At 34.4% G+C, this 6,594-nt stretch overlaps 1 non-coding gene across 1 annotated transcript; it reads left to right on the plus strand.

Moving 5' to 3' along the window:
• Window positions 1–4,418: 4,418 nt before the first annotated feature.
• LOC123455429 lies at window positions 4,419–4,550 on the plus strand. The gene has a single exon (XR_006633906.1). It is a non-coding gene; the product is annotated as a small nucleolar RNA SNORA72 (small nucleolar RNA).
• The last annotated feature ends 2,044 nt before the right edge of the window (window positions 4,551–6,594 follow it).

A 6,594-nucleotide genomic window follows, 5' to 3' on the forward strand; every position in this document is an offset into this window, starting at 1 on the left:
CTCCACATGGCAACCTCAGACAAATACTCTGTCTAAAAGGAACCTACATTCTATCTGAAACAGGCTTCATAAAAACATTTGGTCTTTCATTCATTCAATTTTTTCCAGTTAACACTAATATTTCAAGATAAATTGTCTTAGATAAGGATACACAATAAATAATGAGTAAGTAACATATCACTAGTAACTTTAGTTATCTAAACAATCTAAACAAAATGTTCATACATTTAGGCTCCACATATTTAACTTGAGTTTTCCACTTACTTGAAAATCATATTAAAATAAAAATCCACAACATGTAACAGTTAGGATTTTGGATAACTGACAAAAATACCAAATAATATATATCAATCCTCATATATATACATATGCTTCCAAAATAAGTATCAAATTATAAAAAAAGAAGCTATATGTCATTTTTTCCTGTAGTAGTTCATAATGAATTCATAGCTGTACTTGGTACTATAAACTTTGCCTTTTGATGGATTTAGACTGATTTAAAAGCAATCCTTTAAGCAACAAAAGTTGAGTGAAATAATTTCTCAAGGAATAGGCATTAATATAATTTCATCAACAGGTTATTAGATTTAGTAATAATCAACATACTCTTCAAACAATAAAACATGAAACTTAAGAGTGAAAACATATTTATATAACATATATATATATGAATCAAATAATTTATATATATATATATATATATATATATATATATATATATATATATATATGCTATCCTACAAATAACCCAATTTCACTTCTTAGTTTTTATTAAAATGTCTGTTATTTTATAACTGAGTTGTTTCTTATATCTAGACTGGTTTTATGTTGATTTCTCATACAACTTGATGAAATTAAGTAATGTAAAATAAGAATATGCACACAAAAGTAATGACAACCATTAGTCATCAGAATTACATTTTTCTTCGTATAAGCTCAGAATTGAACTCAGCTATGTGAGGTAGACTATTAGAAGCAGAGCTTTTATGATGTTGAAGAGAAGCACGTGCTACTGGCTCTGTGGCTTCCCTTCTTTTCTGGAAAGCCAACAAACTCAGTGTGACAACTTAAAAAAAAATATCTTGGATCCAAGCCCAAAACCACTACACTAAATTCTTCAATATATGCAATCAAGCCTGCGAGATAGCACCCCAATTTCTATGCACAAGTTGAGGTCTTCTCTTGTTAATGTATTAAATAGGCACACACTTGTATATTAGAAAAATAGTGCTTTCCAATATTATATATCCAGTAAATGATTTTCTAAGTTCTTTTTAATATATGAAGTAATATTACAAAAGAACTTTGGGTGTAGAAATATTTTAGGGGGGGGCTGGAGAGATGGTTTAGCAGTTAAGTCATTTGCCTGCAAAGCCATATGATCCAAGTTCAGTTCTCCAGGACCCACGTAGGCCAGATGCACAAGGGGGCACATGCATCTGGAGTTAGTTTGCAGTGGCTCTATTCCCTGGTGCACCCATTCTCCCTCTCTCTCTCTCTCTCTCTCTCTCCCTCTTTCTCTCTCTCAAATAAATAAATAAAATATATTTCAAAAGAAATAGTTTTAGGGCTGGTGAGGTGGATGTGGATAAGTGGTTAGAGATGCTTGCAAATCCTGAGTGGCCTGGGTATAATTCCTCAGTTCCCACATAAAGCTAGATGTACAAAGTGGCATACATGTCTGGAATTTATTTTCAGTGGCAGGATGCTTTGACAAACCTTTTCTTTTTTGTTATCTGTATATCTCTCATATTAATAAATAAATACTTTTAAAGAAATAGTTTTAGTGAACAAAAGCTATTATAGAACCTTTTATTTCTCTTGTCAAAGTTAAGGAATAAATAACTGAAGAACATCTTGATAAGTTATGAATAGGAAAATTCTACATAATTAAATCTTTAAAAAGAAAATATAATTCCCATGAAATTCAATTCTAGGAAAAGAGATTTTCTAATAATAAAAGAAATAAAGGACATGACTTGCTATATTAGCAAAGAAGTATATGACCAAGAAATATGAATCTATTTCAACTTTATTTGCAATAAAAATCAAAGTTAACGATGATAACATTTTCATCTTTCAAAGTGACAAAAGTTCAAAAGATATCATAAAAACAAAGACTTAGGAAAATAATAAATCATGTATATCATTGATGAAAGTATAATTAAACAAATTTCCAACAGAATATTAGCATAATTGAAGCGAATTAATTATTTCCAGATGGATTGATATATTCAGAGACAATTCAGATAAGTCAAAATGTTTGTATGTCTCTAAAGTGATATTATAATAAATATATTAAACAATAAAAACTGATTAAGTAGTTATGATAAATCATTATGACAATGGTAAAATATAATAAATGAAAGCATCAAAAATTGTGATAGGAGATGAAGAGGCAGTCAGTGACAGACCATTTGCCCATTTTTTCTAAGGTCCTAGATTCAATGCCCAGGACCACAAAAAAAGAGAAGAGAAAGAGAAAATCCTTTAAAATGCTAATGAAAAATCCAGGTTGGAAGCATATGAAAGGATAATCTAAACATACAACATGTATGTTTTAGTATATGCATAAACATATTTGTGTAAAAAGTTTTATTCAAAGTGACAGCAGCAATTTGAGTTTGCTATTGTCATCTGATGGGATTGGAAGACATTTTTATTATTTCCTAAAGTGTTCCAAAATAGTTTCGGAATTTCTTGTAATGATCATGTGCATTTTATTACCAAGAAAATGATATTGATATTATTGTTTCTAAACCATTAAAGGATGCCTTCTAAAGCAAAATATGTTAATTTGATAAGCCTTTCATAAGTAAAACAGGATCAATATGTACAGGCAGAATTACCATTTAGTTATTGGTTGGATATCAAATGTATTAAGTGCAGTTTTGCTTAATGTTAGTTTTTCTAAAAACCATCGGTTACTGTTCACTTTGGGCTATGTACATTTTAAGACTAACCTGCACCAACTCAGACGTGAAGGATTCAATTGTACTGCCTGTGCAGTTAGATGAGGTACATGGAGCGCATTACATCCAAGACAGAGAGCTGCACCAGCTCTTGGTGGCATCTGAGGTGTCACCTACAATGTGGTTGTGGGTAAAAAGGCCCTTTTTAAAAAGAATAAGTGGTTTGAGTTACGGTAAACTTGAAACCAGCTCTTTTCCCGTGTGCAAAAGTAGAAATCGGGTGAAGGACCCCTCTTTTTTGCAATGGCAAAGTTTAATCTTCAGTCAGGGGGTCAAAACAGTAGAAGGTGTTCTTGCATTAAGTTATGACAAGGAAAGATTCAGGGTTTCACATGTCACCCATTGTCTACGAGGCATGAGCTGCTGGAGTGCTAAAGCAAAAGTTTATAGTTTCAGCCTTTCGATTTTCTCATAAAATGTCAAACAGAACTCATACAGTTACCTTTACTCACAGGTCGATGGCACTGTACAGAATGCATTATAGTTTCATTAAATGGAAATAATAAGCACATTCAACTTTCTAACACACAACCAAAGAAATATTATTTCCTTAATGCTGAATATATATCATAAAAATACAATTTAGCATTCATGTGTAGTAATAAAACTACTTTCTCTCTCCTCACCCTCATGCCATTTCTCCTCCCCCATCTCTTCTCTAACACAGTTACTAATGACTTAGGTGTCAAAATGTTTTTGGCATAATGAGAACTTTAACAGTGGCAGAAATTCATTGAGATATAAAATTAAAAATGAGTCTGACATCTTCAGCAATGATGTATACATTCCATTGTGTACAGCCCCACAGTTTGTGAGTTAGAAGATTGTTTCCCGGGATAGTGGTACTGGAAAGTAGTGGGCACTTTAGGACCAATAAGACCTTGGAGTTAGTGGAAGGTCCATTGGTCAGATGGTTGTGAATCTTTGAATGGGACTGTGAGACACCAGGCTCTCGGGCATTGTGTTTAATGATGTGATCTTATCCATGTTTCCACCGTGATATAATACAGCCAGGAGGACCCTCTCCACACCTGAATTGAAATCATGCACTTGAACTTCCAAAATGTGTCTAAATAACTTCGTTTATTAAGCTATTCTGCCTCACATATTTCAGAGTACTAGTACAAGCTGGACTAATGCAACTTGGAGGGGAGCCCAGGGTTCGTCTGATTACAAAGAAGGGTGCTGAGGCCATTGAAACAGAGGAGAAGCAATGGAATCCACAGATCTTACTACATTCTCCACCTGAAGCAATTGTCCTGGTGGAATGCCCAGTGACCTGAAGATTTAGTTACAAGGTCACCAATGTGGCAAGGCCTTGTAGGATTAGGACAGAGCACTCCAGATCATGATATACATTCCAAGTCAGTGGCTGATGCTGTGAGAGTGAATGTCTTCCACTGTTAATGTATTAGAAACATGCAGCCTTTAAGAAATATAAGTTGCTTGTGAATATTCTCACTTCTGACTTTGTGATAATCAGGACAGTCAACATTTGCTTATAAAGGACCATGCATGTGTCCCCAGACATAGGTCTTTTCTTTCCCTGGTCCAGTTTTATGAATGCTGGTGATAAACCTGGTCTAACTCCTTGTATGATCACTCTGTGGATTGTATGAGGGCTAAGATTCTGGGTTATCTTTTACTGACCTTGAGAAAAGTGGCAGTTCAGCAACTGTAATCATTTGCAGATGATCAGTGCTAATCTGTTCCCTTAGCCAAAGAATGTGTAGCCACTGAAGGGAAATTTCTGTGATTGTCACTTACCATTCAGTGAACTGTTAAACTAAAAAAAAGAAAAAGAAAAGAAAGGAGCAAAGGAAGAAAGAAAGAGAAATGTAATTGAATGCACGAAACTGATTTTATAATGCTATAACTTAGCAAATGTCCAGACTCAATCTTATTCATTGGCTAATTGACAAATAGTTTCAAAAGACAAAAATAATGGAAACCAGACTATTTTTAGACTTGGGAGATTGTGTCTCTATATCAAAAATCTTGAAAAACATGACACAGAGATGATTAATTAAATATTTGATATATAATGGATTCATCTGTAATTCAATAATGTAGAGAGGTTGAACAAATGTAAAACATTTATGGCTGAAATAATTTCTATATATTGTGACAGAATGGTGTAGGTTTTAATAATCATCTTTTCAATATTCAAGAATAATATATTGTCTGGAGATCTTAGTTTATCTTTACCATGCATATTTCTCTCTTTGTCCTGACATATTAAGGAAGTTTGAACTTCATACATGATATTCTCTTATGTATTTAAAATTTTTATTTGTTATTTATTTATTTGAGAGCGACAGACACAGAGAGAAAGACAGATAGAGGGAGAGAGACAGAATGGGCGCGCCAGGGCTTCCAGCCTCTGCAAACGAACTCCAGACGCGTGCGCCCCCTTGTGCATCTGGCTAACGTGGGACCTGGGGAACCAAGCCTCGAACCGGGGTCCTTAGGCTTCACAGGCAAGCGCTTAACCACTAAGCCATCTCTCCAGCCCTCTCTTATGTATTTAAAAAGAAATATAATCCATAATAAATAGTAAATTTAATGACATGTAATAGTGCAATAAAAATATGCGCATCTATATTCAATCCAATTAGAATTTGGTTATAGGGCTGAGAGGACGACTCAGTAGTTAAGGCATTTCCTGTGAAGCTTAATGACACAGGTTCAATTCCCCAGCAGCCATGTAAAGCTGGATGCACAAAGTGGCACATGCCTCTGGAGTACATTTGCATTGGCTGGAATCTCTGGAGTACCCATTCACTCTGTCTCATTCACTCCTTATCTGCCTTATTGCAAATAAACAAATAAAAATATTTTTAAAAGAATTTGGTTAAAATAATTAACAAAACCCTCTTGTCAGTATCTAACTGTTAAATTGTTAAATAGGTAGTTGTTAATTATTTATCAGAACATGATTTACAGATCATGAAGTTTACAAAATCATACAAATACAACCAAATTATAACTATCTGTGCCAACATTTTGTCACACTTAAGTATCTTTCTAAGAACACATTGCTCTGCAATAGACCAATGAATTCCATCAAGCAATTCTCATATTTACTAAAGTATAACTTTTTTGTATATTTATAGAAAATATTTTGATTCTTTACTTTTATTTGGGTCACTTTCTCAATTATTTTATTTTGAACTATAAATCACTATTTAGGATAATATGCTCATCTGAAACAACTTCAATTAAGAATTTATTAAAAGTAAAAGGCTAGGTGTGGTGGCGCATGCCTTTAATCCCAGCACTCAGGAGGCAGAGGTAAGAGGATCGCCATGAGTTCGAGGCCACCCTGAGACTACAGAGTTAATTCCAGGTCAGCCTGGACCAGAGTGAGACCCTACCTCAAAAAAAAAAAAAAAAAGAAGTTATTTATTTAGTTAGTTATTTATTTTTAGAGCAACAGACACAGAGAGAAAGACAGATAGAGGGAGAGAGAGAGAATGGGCGCACCAGGGCTTCCAGCCTCTGCAAACGAACTCCAGACGCGTGTGCCCCCTTGTGCATCTGGCTAACGTGGGACCTGGGGAACCGAGCCTCGAACTGGGGTCCTTAGGCTTCACAGGCAAGCACTTAACCGCTAAGCCAT

This window comes from Jaculus jaculus, chromosome 16 (assembly GCF_020740685.1).
Source record: "Jaculus jaculus isolate mJacJac1 chromosome 16, mJacJac1.mat.Y.cur, whole genome shotgun sequence".
Lineage (NCBI taxonomy): Eukaryota > Metazoa > Chordata > Mammalia > Rodentia > Dipodidae > Jaculus > Jaculus jaculus.